At 43.2% G+C, this 19,438-nt stretch overlaps 25 non-coding genes across 25 annotated transcripts; all 25 read right to left on the reverse strand.

The window, feature by feature from the left end:
* Nucleotides 1-5,517: 5,517 nt before the first annotated feature.
* trnas-uga (transfer RNA serine (anticodon UGA)) lies at nt 5,518-5,599 on the reverse strand. Its single transcript has one exon. It is a non-coding gene; the product is annotated as a tRNA-Ser (tRNA).
* A 971-nt stretch (nt 5,600-6,570) lies between these two features.
* trnas-uga (transfer RNA serine (anticodon UGA)) lies at nt 6,571-6,652 on the reverse strand. Its single transcript has one exon. It is a non-coding gene; the product is annotated as a tRNA-Ser (tRNA).
* Nucleotides 6,653-7,623: 971 nt separating this feature from the next.
* trnas-uga (transfer RNA serine (anticodon UGA)) lies at nt 7,624-7,705 on the reverse strand. Its single transcript has one exon. It is a non-coding gene; the product is annotated as a tRNA-Ser (tRNA).
* A 678-nt stretch (nt 7,706-8,383) lies between these two features.
* On the reverse strand, nt 8,384-8,465 carry trnas-cga (transfer RNA serine (anticodon CGA)). The gene has a single exon. It is a non-coding gene; the product is annotated as a tRNA-Ser (tRNA).
* Nucleotides 8,466-8,676: 211 nt separating this feature from the next.
* Nucleotides 8,677-8,758, reverse strand: trnas-uga (transfer RNA serine (anticodon UGA)). Its single transcript has one exon. It is a non-coding gene; the product is annotated as a tRNA-Ser (tRNA).
* A 679-nt stretch (nt 8,759-9,437) lies between these two features.
* On the reverse strand, nt 9,438-9,519 carry trnas-cga (transfer RNA serine (anticodon CGA)). The gene has a single exon. It is a non-coding gene; the product is annotated as a tRNA-Ser (tRNA).
* Nucleotides 9,520-9,730: 211 nt separating this feature from the next.
* Nucleotides 9,731-9,812, reverse strand: trnas-uga (transfer RNA serine (anticodon UGA)). Its single transcript has one exon. It is a non-coding gene; the product is annotated as a tRNA-Ser (tRNA).
* A 679-nt stretch (nt 9,813-10,491) lies between these two features.
* On the reverse strand, nt 10,492-10,574 carry trnas-cga (transfer RNA serine (anticodon CGA)). Its single transcript has one exon. It is a non-coding gene; the product is annotated as a tRNA-Ser (tRNA).
* Nucleotides 10,575-10,785: 211 nt separating this feature from the next.
* trnas-uga (transfer RNA serine (anticodon UGA)) lies at nt 10,786-10,867 on the reverse strand. The gene has a single exon. It is a non-coding gene; the product is annotated as a tRNA-Ser (tRNA).
* Nucleotides 10,868-11,545: 678 nt separating this feature from the next.
* trnas-cga (transfer RNA serine (anticodon CGA)) lies at nt 11,546-11,627 on the reverse strand. Its single transcript has one exon. It is a non-coding gene; the product is annotated as a tRNA-Ser (tRNA).
* A 211-nt stretch (nt 11,628-11,838) lies between these two features.
* trnas-uga (transfer RNA serine (anticodon UGA)) lies at nt 11,839-11,920 on the reverse strand. Its single transcript has one exon. It is a non-coding gene; the product is annotated as a tRNA-Ser (tRNA).
* A 676-nt stretch (nt 11,921-12,596) lies between these two features.
* trnas-cga (transfer RNA serine (anticodon CGA)) lies at nt 12,597-12,678 on the reverse strand. Its single transcript has one exon. It is a non-coding gene; the product is annotated as a tRNA-Ser (tRNA).
* Nucleotides 12,679-12,889: 211 nt separating this feature from the next.
* On the reverse strand, nt 12,890-12,971 carry trnas-uga (transfer RNA serine (anticodon UGA)). The gene has a single exon. It is a non-coding gene; the product is annotated as a tRNA-Ser (tRNA).
* Nucleotides 12,972-13,649: 678 nt separating this feature from the next.
* trnas-cga (transfer RNA serine (anticodon CGA)) lies at nt 13,650-13,731 on the reverse strand. The gene has a single exon. It is a non-coding gene; the product is annotated as a tRNA-Ser (tRNA).
* A 211-nt stretch (nt 13,732-13,942) lies between these two features.
* On the reverse strand, nt 13,943-14,024 carry trnas-uga (transfer RNA serine (anticodon UGA)). Its single transcript has one exon. It is a non-coding gene; the product is annotated as a tRNA-Ser (tRNA).
* Nucleotides 14,025-14,702: 678 nt separating this feature from the next.
* On the reverse strand, nt 14,703-14,784 carry trnas-cga (transfer RNA serine (anticodon CGA)). The gene has a single exon. It is a non-coding gene; the product is annotated as a tRNA-Ser (tRNA).
* A 211-nt stretch (nt 14,785-14,995) lies between these two features.
* trnas-uga (transfer RNA serine (anticodon UGA)) lies at nt 14,996-15,077 on the reverse strand. Its single transcript has one exon. It is a non-coding gene; the product is annotated as a tRNA-Ser (tRNA).
* Nucleotides 15,078-15,755: 678 nt separating this feature from the next.
* trnal-caa (transfer RNA leucine (anticodon CAA)) lies at nt 15,756-15,837 on the reverse strand. Its single transcript has one exon. It is a non-coding gene; the product is annotated as a tRNA-Leu (tRNA).
* Nucleotides 15,838-16,048: 211 nt separating this feature from the next.
* Nucleotides 16,049-16,130, reverse strand: trnas-uga (transfer RNA serine (anticodon UGA)). Its single transcript has one exon. It is a non-coding gene; the product is annotated as a tRNA-Ser (tRNA).
* A 677-nt stretch (nt 16,131-16,807) lies between these two features.
* trnar-ccg (transfer RNA arginine (anticodon CCG)) lies at nt 16,808-16,890 on the reverse strand. The gene has a single exon. It is a non-coding gene; the product is annotated as a tRNA-Arg (tRNA).
* Nucleotides 16,891-17,101: 211 nt separating this feature from the next.
* trnas-uga (transfer RNA serine (anticodon UGA)) lies at nt 17,102-17,183 on the reverse strand. Its single transcript has one exon. It is a non-coding gene; the product is annotated as a tRNA-Ser (tRNA).
* A 678-nt stretch (nt 17,184-17,861) lies between these two features.
* On the reverse strand, nt 17,862-17,943 carry trnas-gga (transfer RNA serine (anticodon GGA)). Its single transcript has one exon. It is a non-coding gene; the product is annotated as a tRNA-Ser (tRNA).
* A 211-nt stretch (nt 17,944-18,154) lies between these two features.
* On the reverse strand, nt 18,155-18,236 carry trnas-uga (transfer RNA serine (anticodon UGA)). The gene has a single exon. It is a non-coding gene; the product is annotated as a tRNA-Ser (tRNA).
* A 678-nt stretch (nt 18,237-18,914) lies between these two features.
* Nucleotides 18,915-18,996, reverse strand: trnas-cga (transfer RNA serine (anticodon CGA)). The gene has a single exon. It is a non-coding gene; the product is annotated as a tRNA-Ser (tRNA).
* A 211-nt stretch (nt 18,997-19,207) lies between these two features.
* trnas-uga (transfer RNA serine (anticodon UGA)) lies at nt 19,208-19,289 on the reverse strand. Its single transcript has one exon. It is a non-coding gene; the product is annotated as a tRNA-Ser (tRNA).
* Between the last annotated feature and the right edge of the window lie 149 nt (nt 19,290-19,438).

Here is a 19,438-nt window from a genome sequence, read left to right on the forward strand (position 1 = left end):
TATTTTCCCTAACGTTTACTGACACCGGCCATATTCAATGGGTGTTGAGCGTTGTTAAATTCATCAGTTATTCTGTACTCTGTTACATTCAGACGAGTACTCTGAAATTCGAACAAATAGCCAGAGCGAATTTACAAAGCACCCCATTTAACAATGTCGCACAACGACTATACCATTTAGCTAAGCTAAGAATGACGTGAATAGTCAAGTCGATATGAACGTTGGATAGCATATAGTTAATATATTATCAAGTTCGATGCAATGATATGCTATGCGGTTCATAAGGATAACGCAACCAAAAATATGTCATAATTAGTTAAAAAAGAATTTGTATCTACTGTACATACACAAATTACTTAACAAATAGTTAGTTAGTGAGATTTTATTTCACTTTATTTAACCAGGTAGGCAAGTTGAGAACAAGTTCTCATTTACAATTGCGACCTGGCCAAGATAAAGCAAAGCAGTTCGACAACATAGAACAACACAGACTTACACATGGAGTAAAACAAACATACAGTCAATAATACAGTAGAAAAATAAGTCTATATACAATGTGAGCAAATTAGGTGACATAAGGGAGGTAAAGGCAAAAAAAGCCATGGTGGAAAGTAAATGCAATATAGCAAGTAAAACACTGGAATGGTAGATTTGTAGTAGAAGAAAGTGCAAAGTAGAAAAAAATAATGGGGTTAGATAGATTACGCTGAGTACATCTACTAATCTTTATTTTATCGGTTTTATCTTTTATGTCATTGTGCAAAGTCACAATTACATCCCTGAATTCTCTATTAGATTGGAATTTTCCTATCAGCAAGGAGATGCTGCTGAAGTATATCCATGATTAGATTTGCTTTTCCCATATTCGAGCCAAATTGGTAGAATGCGCATGCGCTTCTTTTAGTATGCGCTTCTTTTAGTATGCGCTTCTATGGCTTTGCTGTAGTTTACCTCTTCTTGTAACATCTGCTTCCAACTCACACCCTCAAACACCTAGATCCCCTGAACGCAGCTCACTCTCCAAAATCCCAATCACCTGAATTCTAATCACCTGTTCACACACCTGTATTTCATTATCACACACTACTTAGTTCAGTTCTTTGCACCCCATCACTGTGAGGTATTGTTTGTTTTGTGACACATGTCTTTCGGAGTGCTGCGTTTCCCGTGATGTACTCCTGTGTATGATTGGTTTTTCCTGCCTCACTAATGATGCCTATTACCTGCCTGTACTTTAGGCTATCGGATTTCCTGTTATCTACCTATTGCTTGATCTCCCTGACTACGTTGCTAGCCTTTTCCCTGCCTGTACTGTTGCCCTTTTGGACCCCCTTGTTTATGACCTTCTGCCTGCCCCTGTGGTCCTTTGCAATAAACACCTGCAGCGCCCTGCGTTTTGAAACCAGCTCTCTGTCTCCCCTCGTGGTCATTATACTACTGTGATGGTTATTTATGTTCCTCTCTGCTTGTGGTTTTAATATATGCCAATCTTTTTTCTGAGACTATAACTCAGTCATATAATGCTTAACCTTAAGAAAATATCCATAAAGAGAGCATTCTGAACCATTCTGAATACTTTGTACACCCGTTTTGTACGCATGGGTGCGCAAGTTTATATATACTGCTCCAAAAAATGAAGGGAACACTTAAACAACACATCCTAGATCTGAATGAAATAAAAAAAAATATTAAATACTTTTTTCTTTACATAGTTGAATGTGCTGACAACAAAATCACACAAAAATAATCAATGGAAATATAATTTATCAACCCATGGAGCTCTGGATTTGGAGTCACACTCAAAATTAAAGTGGAAAACCACACTACAGGCTGATCCAACTTTGATGTAATGTCCTTAAAACAAGTCAAAATGAGGCTCAGTAGTGTGTGTGGCCTCCACGTGCCTGTATGACCTCCCTACAACGCCTGGGCATGCTCCTGATGAGGTGGCGGATGGTCTCCTGAGGGATCTCCTCCCAGACCTGGACTAAAGCATCCGCCAACTCCTGGACAGTCTGTGGTGCAACGTGGCATTGGTGGATGGAGCGAGACATGATGTCCCAGATGTGCTCAATTGGATTCAGGTCTGGGGAACGGGCGGGCCAGTCCATAGCATCAATGCCTTCCTCTTGCAGGAAATGCTGACACACTCCAGCCACATGAGGTCTAGCATTGTCTTGCATTAGGAGGAACCCAGGGCCAACCGCACCAGCATATGGTCTCACAAGAGGTCTGAGGATCTCATCTCGGTACCTAATGGCAGTCAGGCTACCTCTGGCGAGCACATGGAGGGCTGTGCGGCCCCCCAAAGAAATGCCACCCCACACCATGACTGACCCACCGCCAAACCGGTCATGCTGGAGGATGTTGCAGGCAGCAGAACGTTCTCCACGGCATCTCCAGACTCTGTCACGTCTGTCACATGTGCTCAGTGTGAACCTGCTTTCATCTGTGAAGAGCACAGGGCGCCAATGGCGAATTTGCCAATCTTGGTGTTCTCTGGCAAATGCCAAACGTCCTGCACGGTGTTGGGCTGTAAGCACAACCCCCACCTGTGGATGTCGGGCCCTCATACCACCCTCATGGAGTCTGTTTCTGACCGTTTGAGCAGACACATGCACATTTGTGGCCTGCTGGAGGTCATTTTGCAGGGCTCTGGCAGTGCTTCTTCTGCTCCTCCTTGCACAAAGGCAGAGGTAGCGGTCCTGCTGCTGGGTTGTTGCCCTCCTACGGCCTCCTCCACATCTCCTGATGTACTGGCCTGTCTCCTGGTAGCGCCTCCATGCTCTGGACACTACGCTGACAGACACAGCAAACCTTCTTGCCACAGCTCGCATTGATGTGCCATCCTGGATGAGCTGCACTAGCTGAGCCACTTGTGTGGGTTGTAGACTCCGTCTCATGCTACCACTAGAGTGAAAGCACCGCCATCATTCAAAAGTGACCAAAACATCAGCCAGGAAGCATTGGAACTGAGAAGTGGTCTGTGGTCCCCACCTGCAGAACCACTCCTATATTCGGGGTGTCTTGCTTATTGCCTATAATTTCCACCTGTTGTCTATTCCATTTGCACAACAGCATGTGAAATTTATTGTCAATCAGTGTTGCTTCCTAAGTGGACAGTTTGATTTCACAGAAGTGTGATTGACTTGGAGTTACATTGTGTTGTTTAAGTGTTCCCTTTATTTTTTTGAGCAGTGTATTATCACTATCAAATTTCTAATAAACGATTATACACATACCATTTATAAAAAAAAAAATGAATATCTTCACAGAATCCATGTATAACGTAGGAAATGTTAGGTACTCACATTAATGAATCACTCCATGTGCGTTTCCAACGACTCTCCGCCGCTACAAAGTGTCAGCTGTGCATCCATGCGCCAAACAGACACGCTGCCCCGCGGGTCATAGGAATAATGCTCCACATGTATCATCAATGCTTCTTTAGACTTCCAAAAATTATAGATTTGCCGCTACTTTCTAAAACAACATCCCGCTCTCAATACCACCCCCGTGATATTCTGATGGGCAGTGATGGACGGATAATGCGACATATCAAAACCTATTATCTGAATTTTAAATAATCTTATTGTACACATTTCTATATCTCATTATCCAAAAGTTCAGTTTAACCCTTATTTCCACACTCACACAACTCTCATTCACATTCACACAGTACTGTTCCCAAAACATATATGTTCCCAAAACAAAAAATTAATTGTTTTCTACATTTTTATAACCTGCAGGAATATTTTCTCATTTCTATCTCAAAGTTAGTTCCTGGCATAACACAACTCATACATTTACATCTTACAATACTAACCCATGGTACAGGATCTCCTAACCTTAAAACGGTAGTAACTTCACAATTTATTTCTAACATGGGGTTTGGTTTAAAACAATTACATGTGCACCTTACTATCTTATACTATATCATTATAATGCATTGTCTCCTATTTCTATAGCGCTTTTCTCAAACCACACAGGGCTTTTGCTTTAAGGTCTTAAAGTAGCTCACACAGATTTTAGTTTTAATCCAGTTCACAATGATTCTGGATGCTAATGTTAATTGATCTTAACCAGTTCACACAGATTTTAGTTTTAATCCAGATCACACAGATTTTAGCTTTAATCCAGTTCACACATATTCTGGATGTTAACGTCAGATGGCAGCTCCCTCGGAACTCCGTTTTCTCAACAACAAAAAAAGGAAAAAAAAGAATAATTGTTTCCAAGAAATGTCAGTCTCACTTATCTGTCTCTGTTCGGAACACCGTAACCACCCACATGACACCCTCCTTCAGATGTTAGGCAGGTCCCTGGCTTCTCCTTCAGTGGAGAGCGGGTTTCCCTTGAGCCAGTTGGTGTGGCCCCCGTGCACAGTTAAACCAAGGTCCTCAGGAGCAGTCAGTATATGGAGATTGGTGTCCAAATCTGGGTCGCCAAATATTGTTGTGGAATATTCTAATCAAGTGAGAGAGACTTTGTCATTTCTTCAAATAATCATTTTTACTCAATATGAAATTGTATTAGTCACATGCGCCGAATACAACAGGTGTAGACCTTACAGTGAAGTGCTTACTTACGAGCCCTTAACCAACAATGCAGTTTAAAAAATATGTATAAGAATAAGAAATAAAGTAACAAGTAATTAAAGAGCAGCAGTAAATTAACAATAGCGAGACTATATACGGGGGGGTACCGACACAGAGTCAATGTGAGGGGGCATTGCAAATAGTCTGGGTAGCCATTTGATTAGGTGTTCAGGAGTCTTATGGCTTGGGGGTAGAAGCTGTTTAGAAGCCTCTTGGACCTAGACTTGGTGCTCTGGTACTGCTTGCCGTGCAGTAGCAGAGAGAACAATCTATGAGTAGGGTGGCTGGTGTCTTTGACAATTTTTAGGGCCTTCCTCTAACACCGCCTTGTATAGAGGTCCTGGATGGCAGGCAGCTTGGCCCCAGTGATGTACTAGCCTCTGTTCACACTACCCTCTGTGGTGCCTTGCAGTCGGAGGCCGAGCAGTTGCCATACCAGGCAGTGATGCAACCAGTCAGGAGGCTCTCGATTGTGCAGCTGTAGATCCTTTTTGAGGATCTGAGGACCCATGCCAAATCTTTTCAGTCTCCTGAGCGGGAATAGGTTTTGTCGTACCCTCTTCACGACTGTCTTGGTGTGCTTGGTCCATGTTAGTTTGTTGGTGATGTGGACACCAAGGTTCTAGAAGCTCTCAACCTGGTCCACTGCAGCCCCGTCAATGAGAATGGGGGCGTAGTCCAACGCCTTAACCCCTCGGCCATCACAGCTTGCTCTATTATCTTCCACGCCCTAACCAGTCCGCTATATCGTTCTGACCATTTTAACTCTAACACGTCCAGATCATCGCTACTGAAGTACCGACTTGAAATGTTTGTCATGGAAGATACATTCTGAGCACTTGAATCAAAGGACAAGTGCACACATTATCCATATCAAGTCACCAAGTATATGTTAAAAAGAAAGAATCGTTTGCCATTGCGCTGCGAGCAGAGTTCGAAACTGCACAGGGAGACCCCATTGGATTTCAAGTCCAACACCTTAACCACTCGGCCATCGCAGCTCGCTATGTTAACTACCAGGCCTTAACCAGTCGGCTATCTCATTCTGTCCATTTTACTTCTGTAAAGACTAGACTATCTACTGAAGAGCCTATTTGAACTGTTTGTCAAGGAATATATATTCTGAGCACTTGAATCAATGGACAAGTCCATGCATTCAGCACATTATCCATATCAAGTCACATGTTACGAATATAGACTGGTTTGTCAATGCGCTGCGAGCAGCTTTAAAAACTGTACGGGGAGAAAACAATGCATTTCATTTCCAATGTTTAAAACACTTGGCCATTGCGGCTGTATGAATCAAAGGAAAGTGATGAGGAGAAAGCACAAGTGGGCTATATACGCCTCGAGCAAGGTTAAAACATGTGTGGGGAGACCCCATTGAAATTCAGGTCCAACGTCTGAAAAACTCGGCCGTTGCAGCTGTTGGAATTCAAGTAAAGTAATTGGGATTTGGAAACAGACATCATTGGTGCAAAATGGTAAACTTGATTGCACGACATATTGAACTTATTGTGCCAAATCACGCCTTAACCACTCGGCCATCACAGCTTTCTGAATAAGCTCACACAGAAGATTTCTGAGCACTTGAATCACTGGACAAGTCCATGCATTAAAGAGCCTATCCATATCAAGTCACCAAGTATATGTTAAAAAGAAAGAATCATTTGCCATTGCTCTGCGAGCAGGGTTCAAACATCCGCGGGGAGACCCCATTGGATTTCGAGTCCAACGCCTTAACCTCTCGGCTATCACAGCTTGCTCTATTACCTTCTACGCCCTAACCAGTCCGCTATCTCGTTCTGTCCATATTAACTCTAAAACGTCCAGATCATCGCTACTGAAGTACCGACTTGAAATGTTTGTCATGGAAGATACATTCTGAGCTCTTGAATCAAAGGACAAGTGCACACATTATCCATATCAAGTCACCAAGTATATGTTAAAAAGAAAGAATGGTTTGCCATTGCGCTGCGAGCAGGGTTCGAACCTGCGCAGGGAGACCCCATTGGATTTCAAGTCCAACGCCTTAACCACTCGGCCATCGCAGCTCGCTATATTAACCATCAGGCCTTAGCCAACTGGTTATCTCATTCTGTCCATTTTACTTCTGTAAAGACTAGACTATCTACTGAAGAGCCTATTTGAACTGTTTGTCAAGGAATATATATTCTGAGCACTTGAATCAATGGACAAGTCCATGCATTCAGCACATTATCCATATCAAGTCACATGTTACAAATATAGACTGGTTTGTCAATGCGCTTCGAGCAGCTTTAAAAACTGTACGGGGAGAAAAAAATTATTTTCATTTCCAACGCTTAAAACACTTTGCCATTGCGGCTGTGTGAATCAAAGGAAAGTGATGAGGAGAAAGCACAAGTGGGCTATATACGCTTCGAGCAAGGTTAAAACATGTGTGGGGAGACCCCATTGAAATTCAGGTCCAACGTCTGAAAAACTCGGCCGTTGCAGCTGTTGGAATTCAAGTAAAGTAATTGGGATTTGGAAACAGACATCATTGGTGCAAAATGGTAAACTTGATTGCACGACATATTGAACTTATTGTGCCAAATCACGCCTTAACCACTCGGCCATTACAGCTTTCTGAATAAGCTCAGGCAAAAGATTTCTGAGCACTTGAATCACTGTACAAGTCCATGCATTAAAGAGACTATCCATATCAAGTCACCAAGGATATGTTCAGAATGAGGACTGGTTTGTCATAACGCTGCGAGCAGAGTTCAAACCTGCACGGGGAGACCCGATTTGATTTCGAGTCCAACGCCTTAACCTCTCGGCCATCAAAGCTTGCACTATTACCTTCCACGCCCTAACCAGTCCGCTATCTCGTTCTGTCCATTTTAACTCTAAAACGTCCAGATCATCGCTACTGAAGTACCGACTTGAAATGTTTGTCATGGAAGATACATTCTGAGCACTTGAATCAAAGGACAAGTGCACACATTATCCATATCAAGTCACCAAGTATATGTTAAAAAGAAAGAATGGCTTGCCATTGCGCTGCGAGCAGGGTTCGAACCTGCGCAGGGAGACCCCATTGGATTTCAAATCCAACGCCTTAACCACTCGGCCATCGCAGCTCGCTATATTAACCACCAGGCCTTAACCAGTCGGCTATCTCATTCTGTCCATTTTACTTCTGTAAAGACTAGACTATCTACTGAAGAGCCTATTTGAACTGTTTGTCAAGGAATATATATTCTGAGCACTTGAATCAATGGACAAGTCCATGCATTCAGCACATTATCCATATCAAGTCACATGTTACGAATATAGACTGGTTTGTCAATGCGCTGCGAGCAGCTTTAAAAACTGTACGGGGAGAAAACAATGCATTTCATTTCCAATGTTTAAAACACTTGGCCATTGCGGCTGTATGAATCAAAGGAAAGTGATGAGGAGAAAGCACAAGTGGGCTATATACGCTTCGAGCAAGGTTAAAACATGTGTGGGGAGACCCCATTGAAATTCAGGTCCAACGTCTGAAAAACTCGGCCGTTGCAGCTGTTGGAATTCAAGTAAAGTAATTGGGATTTGGAAACAGACATCATTGGTGCAAAATGGTAAACTTGATTGCACGACATATTGAACTTATTGTGCCAAATCACGCCTTAACCACTCGGCCATCACAGCTTTCTGAATAAGCTCACACAGAAGATTTCTGAGCACTTGAATCACTGGACAAGTCCATGCATTAAAGAGACTATCCATATCAAGTCACCAAGGATATGTTCAGAATGAGGACTGGTTTGTCATAACGCTGCGAGCAGGGTTCGAACCTGCGCGGGGAGACCCCATTGGATTTCGAGTCCAACGCCTTAACCTCTCGGCCATCACAGCTTGCTCTATTACCTTCCACGCCCTAACCAGTCCGCTATCTCGTTCTGTCCATTTTAACTCTAAAACGTCCAGATCATCGCTACTGAAGTACCGACTTGAAATGTTTGTCATGGAAGATACATTCTGAGCACTTGAATCAAAGGACAAGTGCACACATTATCCATATCAAGTCACCAAGTATATGTTAAAAAGAAAGAATGGTTTGCCATTGCGCTGCGAGCAGGGTTCGAACCTGCGCAGGGAAACCGCATTGGATTTCAAGTCCAACGCCTTAACCACTCGGCCATCGCAGCTCGCTATATAAACCACCAGGCCTTAACCAGTCGGCTATCTCATTCTGTCCATTTTACTTCTGTAAAGACTAGACTATCTACTGAAGAGCCTATTTGAACTGTTTGTCAAGGAATATATATTCTGAGCACTTGAATCAATGGACAAGTCCATGTATTCAGCACATTATCCATATCAAGTCACATGTTACAAATATAGACTGGTTTGTCAATGCGCTTCGAGCAGCTTTAAAAACTGTACGGGGAGAAAAAAATGATTTTCATTTCCAACGCTTAAAACACTTTGCCATTGCGGCTGTGTGAATCAAAGGAAAGTGATGAGGAGAAAGCACAAGTGGGCTATATACGCTTCGAGCAAGGTTAAAACATGTGTGGGGAGACCCCATTGAAATTCAGGTCCAACGTCTGAAAAACTCGGCCGTTGCAGCTGTTGGAATTCAAGTAAAGTAATTGGGATTTGGAAACAGACATCATTGGTGCAAAATGGTAAACTTGATTGCACGACATATTGAACTTATTGTGCCAAATCACGCCTTAACCACTCGGCCATCACAGCTTTCTGAATAAGCTCACACAGAAGATCTTCTGAGCACTTGAATCACTGGACAAGTCCATGCATTAAAGAGACTATCCATATCAAGTCACCAAGGATATGTTCAGAATGAGGACTGGTTTGTCATAACGCTGCGAGCAGGGTTCGAACCTGCGCGAGGAGACCCCATAGGATTTCGAGTCCAACGCCTTAACCTCTCGGCCATCACAGCTTGCTCTATCACCTTCTACGCCCTAACCAGTCCGCTATCTCGTTCTGTCCATATTAACTCTAAAACGTCCAGATCATCGCTACTGAAGTACCGACTTGAAATGTTTGTCATGGAAGATACATTCTGAGCTCTTGAATCAAAGGACAAATGCACACATTATCCATATCAAGTCACCAAGTATATGTTAAAAAGAAAGAATGGTTTGCCATTGCGCTGCGAGCAGGGTTCGAACCTGCGCAGGGAGACCCCATTGGATTTCAAGTCCAACGCCTTAACCACTCGGCCATCGCAGCTCGCTATATTAACTACCAGGCCTTAACCAGTCGGCTATCTCATTCTGTCCATTTTACTTCTGTAAAGACTAGACTATCTACTGAAGAGCCTATTTGAACTGTTTGTCAAGGAATATATATTCTGAGCACTTGAATCAATGGACAAGTCCATGCATTCAGCACATTATCCATATCAAGTCACATGTTACAAATATAGACTGGTTTGTCAATGCGCTGCGAGCAGCTTTAAAAACTGTACGGGGAGAAAAAAAATGATTTTCATTTCCAACGCTTAAAACACTTGGCCATTGCGGCTGTGTGAATCAAAGGAAAGTGATGAGGAGAAAGCACAAGTGGGCTATATACGCTTCGAGCAAGGTTAAAACATGTGTGGGGAGACCCCATTGAAATTCAGGTCCAACGTCTGAAAAACTCGGCCGTTGCAGCTGTTGGAATTCAACTAAAGTAATTGGGATTTGGAAACAGACATCATTGGTGCAAAATGGTAAACTTGATTGCACGACATATTGAACTTATTGTGCCAAATCACGCCTTAACCACTCGGCCATCACAGCTTTCTGAATAAGATCACACAAATGTTTTCTGAGCACTTGAAACACTGGACAAGTCCATGCATTAAAGAGACTATCCATATCAAGTCACCAAGGATATGTTCAGAATGAGGACTGGTTTGTCATAACGCTGCGAGCAGGGTTCGAACCTGCGCGGGGAGACCCCATTGGATTTTCGAGTCCAACGCCTTAACCTCTCGGCCATCACAGCTTGCTCTATTACCTTCCACGCCCTAACCAGTCCGCTATCTCGTTCTGTCCATTTTGACTCTAAAACGTCCAGATCATCGCTACTGAAGTACCGACTTGAAATGTTTGTCATGGAAGATACATTCTGAGCTCTTGAGTCAAAGGACAAGTGCACACATTATCCATATCAAGTCACCAAGTATATGTTAAAAAGAAAGAATGGTTTGCCATTGCGCTGCGAGCAGGGTTCGAACCTGCGCAGGGAGACCCCATTGGATTTCAAGTCCAACGCCTTAACCACTCGGCCATCGCAGCTCGCTATATTAACCATCAGGCCTTAACCAGTCGGCTATCTCATTCTGTCCATTTTACTTCTGTAAAGACTAGACTATATACTGAAGAGCCTATTTGAACTGTTTGTCAAGGGATATATATTCTAAGCACTTGAATCAATGGACAAGTCCATGCATTCAGCACATTATCCATATCAAGTCACATGTTACAAATATAGACTGGTTTGTCAATGCGCTGCGAGCAGCTTTAAAAACTGTACGGGGAGAAAAAAATGATTTTCATTTCCAACGCTTAAAACACTTGGCCATTGCGGCTGTGTGAATCAAAGGAAAGTGATGAGGAGAAAGCACAAGTGGGCTATATACGCTTCGAGCAAGGTTAAAACATGTGTGGGGAGACCCCATTGAAATTCAGGTCCAACGTCTGAAAAACTCGGCCGTTGCAGCTGTTGGAATTCAACTAAAGTAATTGGGATTTGGAAACAGACATCATTGGTGCAAAATGGTAAACTTGATTGCACGACATATTGAACTTATTGTGCCAAATCACGCCATAACCACTCGGCCATTACAGCTTTCTGAATAAGCTCACGCAAAAGACTTCTGAGCACTTGAAACACTGGACAAGTCCATGCATTAAAGAGACTATCCATATCAAGTCACCAAGGATATGTTCAGAATGAGGACTGGTTTGTTATAATGCTGTGAGCAGGGTTCGAACCTGCGCAGGGAGACCCCATTGGATTTCGAGTCCAACGCCTTAATCTCTCGGCCATCACAGCTTGCTCTATTACCTTCCACGCCCTAACCAGTCCGCTATCTCGTTCTGTCCATTTTAACTCTAAAACGTCCAGATCATCGCTACTGAAGTACCGACTTGAAATGTTTGTCATGGAAGATACATTCTGAGCACTTGAATCAAAGGACAAGTGCACACATTATCCATATCAAGTCACCAAGTATATGTTAAAAAGAAAGAATGGCTTGCCATTGCGCTGCGAGCAGGGTTCGAACCTGCGCAGGGAGACCCCATTGGATTTCAAGTCCAACGCCTTAACCACTCGGCCATCGCAGCTCGCTATATTAACCATCAGGCCTTAACCAGTCGGCTATCTCATTCTGTCCATTTTACTTCTGTAAAGACTAGACTATATACTGAAGAGCCTATTTGAACTGTTTGTCAAGGAATATATATTCTGAGCACTTGAATCAATGGACAAGTCCATGCATTCAGCACATTATCCATATCAAGTCACATGTTACAAATATAGACTGGTTTGTCAATGCGCTGCGAGCAGCTTTAAAAACTGTACGGGGAGAAAAAAATGATTTTCATTTCCAACGCTTAAAACACTTGGCCATTGCGGCTGTGTGAATCAAAGGAAAGTGATGAGGAGAAAGCACAAGTGGGCTATATACGCTTCGAGCAAGGTTAAAACGTGTGGGGAGACCCCATTGAAATTCAGGTCCAACGTCTGAAAAACTCGGCCGTTGCAGCTGTTGGAATTCAAGTAAAGTAATTGGGATTTGGAAACAGACATCATTGGTGCAAAATGGTAAACTTGATTGCACGACATATTGAACTTATTGTGCCAAATCACGCCTTAACCACTCGGCCATTACAGCTTTCTGAATAAGCTCACACAAAAGATTTCTGAGCACTTGAATCACTGGACAAGTCCATGCATTAAAGAGACTATCCATATCAAGTCACCAAGGATATGTTCAGAATGAGGACTGGTTTGTCATAACGCTGCGAGCAGGGTTCGAACCTGCGCGGGGAGACCCCATTGGATTTCGAGTCCAACGCCTTAATCTCTCGGCCATCACAGCTTGCTCTATTACCTTCCACGCCCTAACCAGTCCGCTATCTCGTTCTGTCCATTTTAACTCTAAAACGTCCAGATCATCGCTACTGAAGTACCGACTTGAAATGTTTGTCATGGAAGATACATTCTGAGCACTTGAATCAAAGGACAAGTGCACACATTATCCATATCAAGTCACCAAGTATATGTTAAAAAGAAAGAATGGCTTGCCATTGCGCTGCGAGCAGGGTTCGAACCTGCGCAGGGAGACCCCATTGGATTTCAAATCCAACGCCTTAACCACTCGGCCATCGCAGCTCGCTCTATTAACCACCAGGCCTTAACCAGTCGGCTATCTCATTCTGTCCATTTTACTTCTGTAAAGACTAGACTATCTACTGAAGAGCCTATTTGAACTGTTTGTCAAGGAATATATATTCTGAGCACTTGAATCAATGGACAAGTCCATGCATTCAGCACATTATCCATATCAAGTCACATGTTACAAATATAGACTGGTTTGTCAATGCGCTGCGAGCAGCTTTAAAAACTGTACGGGGAGAAAACAATGGATTTCATTTCCAACGCTTAAAACACTTGGCCATTGCGGCTGTGTGAATCAAAGGAAAGTGATGAGGAGAAAGCACAAGTGGGCTATATACGCTTCGAGCAAGGTTAAAACATGTGTGGGGAGACCCCATTGAAATTCAGGTCCAACGTCTGAAAAACTCGGCCGTTGCAGCTGTTGGAATTCAACTAAAGTAATTGGGATTTGGAAACAGACATCATTGGTGCAAAATGGTAAACTTGATTGCACGACATATTGAACTTATTGTGCCAAATCACGCCTTAACCACTCGGCCATCACAGCTTTCTGAATAAGCTCACACAAATGTTTTCTGAGCACTTGAAACACTGGACAAGTCCATGCATTACAGAGACTATCCATATCAAGTCACCAAGGATATGTTCAGAATGAGGACTGGTTTGTCATAACGCTGTGAGCAGGGTTCGAACCTGCGCAGGGAGACCCCATTGGATTTCGAGTCCAACGCCTTAACCTCTCGGCCATCACAGCTTGCTCTATTACCTTCCACGCCCTAACCAGTCCGCTATCTCGTTCTGTCCATTTTGACTCTAAAACGTCCAGATCATCGCTACTGAAGTACCGACTTGAAATGTTTGTCATGGAAGATACATTCTGAGCACTTGAATCAAAGGACAAGTGCACACATTATCCATATCAAGTCACCAAGTATATGTTAAAAAGAAAGAATGGTTTGCCATTGCGCTGCGAGCAGGGTTCGAACCTGCGCAGGGAGACCCCATTGGATTTCAAGTCCAACGCCTTAACCACTCGGCCATCGCAGCTCGCTATATTAACCATCAGGCCTTAACCAGTCGGCTATCTCATTCTGTCCATTTTACTTCTGTAAAGACCAGACTATCTACTGAAGAGCCTATTTGAACTGTTTGTCAAGGAATATATATTCTGAGCACTTGAATCAATGGACAAGTCCATGCATTCAGCACATTATCCATATCAAGTCACATGTTACAAATATAGACTGGTTTGTCAATGCGCTGCGAGCAGCTTTAAAAACTGTACGGGGAGAAAACAATGATTTTCATTTCCAACGCTTAAAACACTTGGCCATTGCGGCTGTGTGAATCAAAGGAAAGTGATGAGGAGAAAGCACAAGTGGGCTATATACGCTTCGAGCAAGGTTAAAACATGTGTGGGGAGACCCCATTGAAATTCAGGTCCAACGTCTGAAAAACTCGGCCGTTGCAGCTGTTGGAATTCAACTAAAGTAATTGGGATTTGGAAACAGACATCATTGGTGCAAAATGGTAAACTTGATTGCACGACATATTGAACTTATTGTGCCAAATCACGCCTTAACCACTCGGCCATCACAGCTTTCTGAATAAGCTCACACAAAAGTTTTCTGAGCACTTGAAACACTGGACAAGTCCATGCATTAAAGAGACTATCCATATCAAGTCACCAAGGATATGTTCAGAATGAGGACTGGTTTGTCATAACGCTGCGAGCAGGGTTCGAACCTGCGCGGGGAGACCCCATTGGATTTCGAGTCCAACGCCTTAACCTCTCGGCCATCACAGCTTGCTCTATTACCTTCCACGCCCTAACCAGTCCGCTATCTCGTTCTGTCCATTTTGACTCTAAAACGTCCAGATCATCGCTACTGAAGTACCGACTTGAAATGTTTGTCATGGAAGATACATTCTGAGCACTTGAATCAAAGGACAAGTGCACACATTATCCATATCAAGTCACCAAGTATATGTTAAAAAGAAAGAATGGTTTGCCATTGCGCTGCGAGCAGGGTTCGAACCTGCGCAGGGAGACCCCATTGGATTTCAAGTCCAACGCCTTAACCACTCGGCCATCGCAGCTCGCTATATTAACCATCAGGCCTTAACCAGTCGGCTATCTCATTCTGTCCATTTTACTTCTGTAAAGACTAGACTATATACTGAAGAGCCTATTTGAACTGTTTGTCAAGGAATATATATTCTGAGCACTTGAATCAATGGACAAGTCCATGCATTCAGCACATTATCCATATCAAGTCACATGTTACAAATATAGACTGGTTTGTCAATGCGCTGCGAGCAGCTTTAAAAACTGTACGGGGAGAAAAAAATGATTTTCATTTCCAACGCTTAAAACACTTGGCCATTGCGGCTGTGTGAATCAAAGGAAAGTGATGAGGAGAAAGCACAAGTGGGCTATATACGCTTCGAGCAAGGTTAAAACATGTGTGGGGAGACCCCATTGAAATTCAGGTCCAACGTCTGAAAAACTCGGCCGTTGCAGCTGTTGGAATTCAAGTAAAGTAATTGGGATTTGGAAACAGACATCATTGGTGCAAAATGGTAAACTTGATTGCACGACATATTGAACTTATTGTGCCAAATCACGCCTTAACCACTCGGCCATTACAGCTTTCTGAATAAGCTCACACAAAAGATTTCTGAGCACTTGAATCACTGGACAAGTCCATGCATTAAAGAGACTATCTATATCAAGTCACCAAGGATATGTTCAGAATGAGGACTGGTTTGTCATAACGCTGCGAGCAGGGTTCGAACCTGCGCGGGGAGACCCCATTGGATTTTGAGTCCAACGCCTTAATCTCTCGGCCATCACAGCTTGCTCTATCACCTTCCACGCCCTAACCAGTCCGCAATCTCGTTCTGTCCATTTTAACTCTAAAACGTCCAGATCATCGCTACTGAAGTACCGACTTGAAATGTTTGTCATGGAAGATACATTCTGAGCACTTGAATGAAAGGACAAGTGCACACATTATCCATATCAAGTCACCAAGTATATGTTAAAAAGAAAGAATGGTTTGCCATTGCGCTGCGAGCAGGGTTCGAACCTGCGCAGGGAGACCCCATTGGATTTCAAGTCCAACGCCTTAACCACTCGGCCATCGCAGCTCGCTATATTAACCATCAGGCCTTAACCAGTCGGCTATCTCATTCTGTCCATTTTACTTCTGTAAAGACTAGACTATCTACTGAAGAGCCTATTTGAACTGTTTGTCAAGGAATATATATTCTGAGCACTTGAATCAATGGACAAGTCCATGCATTCAGCACATTATCCATATCAAGTCACATGTTACAAATATAGACTGGTTTGTCAATGCGCTGCGAGCAGCTTTAAAAACTGTACGGGGAGAAAAAATTATTTTCATTTCCAACGCTTAAAACACTTGGCCATTGCGGCTGTGTGAATCAAAGGAAAGTGATGAGGAGAAAGCACAAGTGGGCTATATACGCTTCGAGCAAGGTTAAAACATGTGTGGGGAGACCCCATTGAAATTCAGGTCCAACGTCTGAAAAACTCGGCCGTTGCAGCTGTTGGAATTCAAGTAAAGTAATTGGGATTTGGAAACAGACATCATTGGTGCAAAATGGTAAACTTGATTGCACGACATATTGAACTTATTGTGCCAAATCACGCCTTAACCACTCGGCCATTACAGCTTTCTGAATAAGCTCACACAAAAGATTTCTGAGCACTTGAATCACTGGACAAGTCCATGCATTAAAGAGACTATCTATATCAGGTCACCAAGGATATGTTCAGAATGAGGACTGGTTTGTCATAACGCTGCGAGCAGGGTTCGAACCTGCGCGGGGAGACCCCATTGGATTTCGGAGTCCAACGCCTTAACCTCTCGGCCATCACAGCTTGCTCTATTACCTTCTACGCCCTAACCAGTCCGCTATCTCGTTCTGTCCATATTAACTCTAAACCGTCCAGATCATCGCTACTGAAGTACCGACTTGAAATGTTTGTCATGGAAGATACATTCTGAGCACTTGAATCAAAGGACAAGTGCACAGATTATCCATATCAAGTCACCAAGTATATGTTAAAAATAAAGAATGGTTTGCAATTGCGCTGCGAGCAGGGTTCGAACCTGCGCAGGGAGACCCCATTGGATTTCAAATCCAACGCCTTAACCACTCGGCCTTCGCAGCTCGCTATATTAACCACCAGGCCTTAACCAGTCGGCTATCTCATTCTGTCCATTTTACTTCTGTAAAGACTAGACTATCTACTGAAGAGCCTATTTGAACTGTTTGTCAAGGAATATATATTCTGAGCACTTGAATCAATGGACAAGTCCATGCATTCAGCACATTATCCATATCAAGTCACATGTTACAAATATAGACTGGTTTGTCAATGCGCTGCGAGCAGCTTTAAAAACTGTACGGGGAGAAAAAAATTATTTTCATTTCCAACGCTTAAAACACTTGGCCATTGCAGCTGTGTGAATCAAAGGAAAGTGATGAGGAGAAAGCACAAGTGGGCTATATACGCTTCGAGCAAGGTTAAAACATGTGTGGGGAGACCCCATTGAAATTCAGGTCCAACGTCTGAAAAACTCGGCCGTTGCAGCTGTTGGAATTCAAGTAAAGTAATTGGGATTTGGAAACAGACATCATTGGTGCAAAATGGTAAACTTGATTGCACGACATATTGAACTTATTGTGCCAAATCACGCCTTAACCACTCGGCCATTACAGCTTTCTGAATAAGCTCACACAAAAGATTTCTGAGCACTTGAATCACTGGACAAGTCCATGCATTAAAGAGACTATCTATATCAGGTCACCAAGGATATGTTCAGAATGAGGACTGGTTTGTCATAACGCTGCGAGCAGGGTTCGAACCTGCGCGGGGAGACCCCATTGGATTTCCAGTCCAACGCCTTAACCTCTCGGCCATCACAGCTTGCTCTATTACCTTCTACGCCCTAACCAGTCCGCTATCTCGTTCTGTCCATTTTAACTCTAAAACGTCCAGATCATCGCTACTGAAGTACCGACTTGAAATGTTTGTCATGGAAGATACATTCTGAGCTCTTGAATCAAAGGACAAATGCACACATTATCCATATCAAGTCACCAAGTATATGTTAAAAAGAAAGAATGGTTTGCCATTGCGCTGCGAGCAGGGTTCGAACCTGCGCAGGGAGACCCCATTGGATTTCAAGTCCAACGCCTTAACCACTCGGCCATCGCAGCTCGCTCTTTTAACTACCAGGCCTTAACCAGTCGGCTATCTCATTCTGTCCATTTTACTTCTGTAAAGACCAGACTATCTACTGAAGAGCCTATTTGAACTGTTTGTCAAGGGATATATATTCTGAGCACTTGAATCAATGGACAAGTCCATGCATTCAGCACATTATCCATATCAAGTCACATGTTACAAATATAGACTGGTTTGTCAATGCGCTGCGAGCAGCTTTAAAAACTGTACGGGGAGAAAACAATGGATTTCATTTCCAACGCTTAAAACACTTGGCCATTGCGGCTGTGTGAATCAAAGGAAAGTGATGAGGAGAAAGCACAAGTGGGCTATATACGCTTCGAGCAAGGTTAAAACATGTGTGGGGAGACCCCATTGAAATTCAGGTCCAACGTCTGAAAAACTCGGCCGTTGCAGCTGTTGGAATTCAACTAAAGTAATTGGGATTTGGAAACAGACATCATTGGTGCAAAATGGTAAACTTGATTGCACGACATATTGAACTTATTGTGCCAAATCACGCCTTAACCACTCGGCCATTACAGCTTTCTGAATAAGCTCACACAAAAGATTTCTGAGCACTTGAATCACTGGACAAGTCCATGCATTAAAGAGACTATCCATATCAAGTCACCAAGGATATGTTCAGAATGAGGACTGGTTTGTCATAACGCTGCGAGCAGGGTTCGAACCTGCGCGGGGAGACCCCATTGGATTTCGAGTCCAACGCCTTAATCTCTCGGCCATCACAGCTTGCTCTATTACCTTCCATGCCCTAACCAGTCCGCTATCTCGTTCTGTCCATTTCAACTCTAAAACGTCCAGATCATCGCTACTGAAGTACCGACTTGAAATGTTTGTCATGGAAGATACATTCTGAGCACTTGAATGAAAGGACAAGTGCACACATTATCCATATCAAGTCACCAAGTATATGTTAAAAAGAAAGAATGGCTTGCCATTGCGCTGCGAGCAGGGTTCGAACCTGCGCAGGGAGACCCCATTGGATTTCAAATCCAACGCCTTAACCACTCGGCCATCGCAGCTCGCTATATTAACCACCAGGCCTTAACCAGTCGGCTATCTCATTCTGTCCATTTTACTTCTGTAAAGACTAGACTATCTACTGAAGAGCCTATTTGAACTGTTTGTCAAGGAATATATATTCTGAGCACTTGAATCAATGGACAAGTCC

This window comes from Salmo salar, chromosome ssa03 (assembly GCF_905237065.1).
Source record: "Salmo salar chromosome ssa03, Ssal_v3.1, whole genome shotgun sequence".
Lineage (NCBI taxonomy): Eukaryota > Metazoa > Chordata > Actinopteri > Salmoniformes > Salmonidae > Salmo > Salmo salar.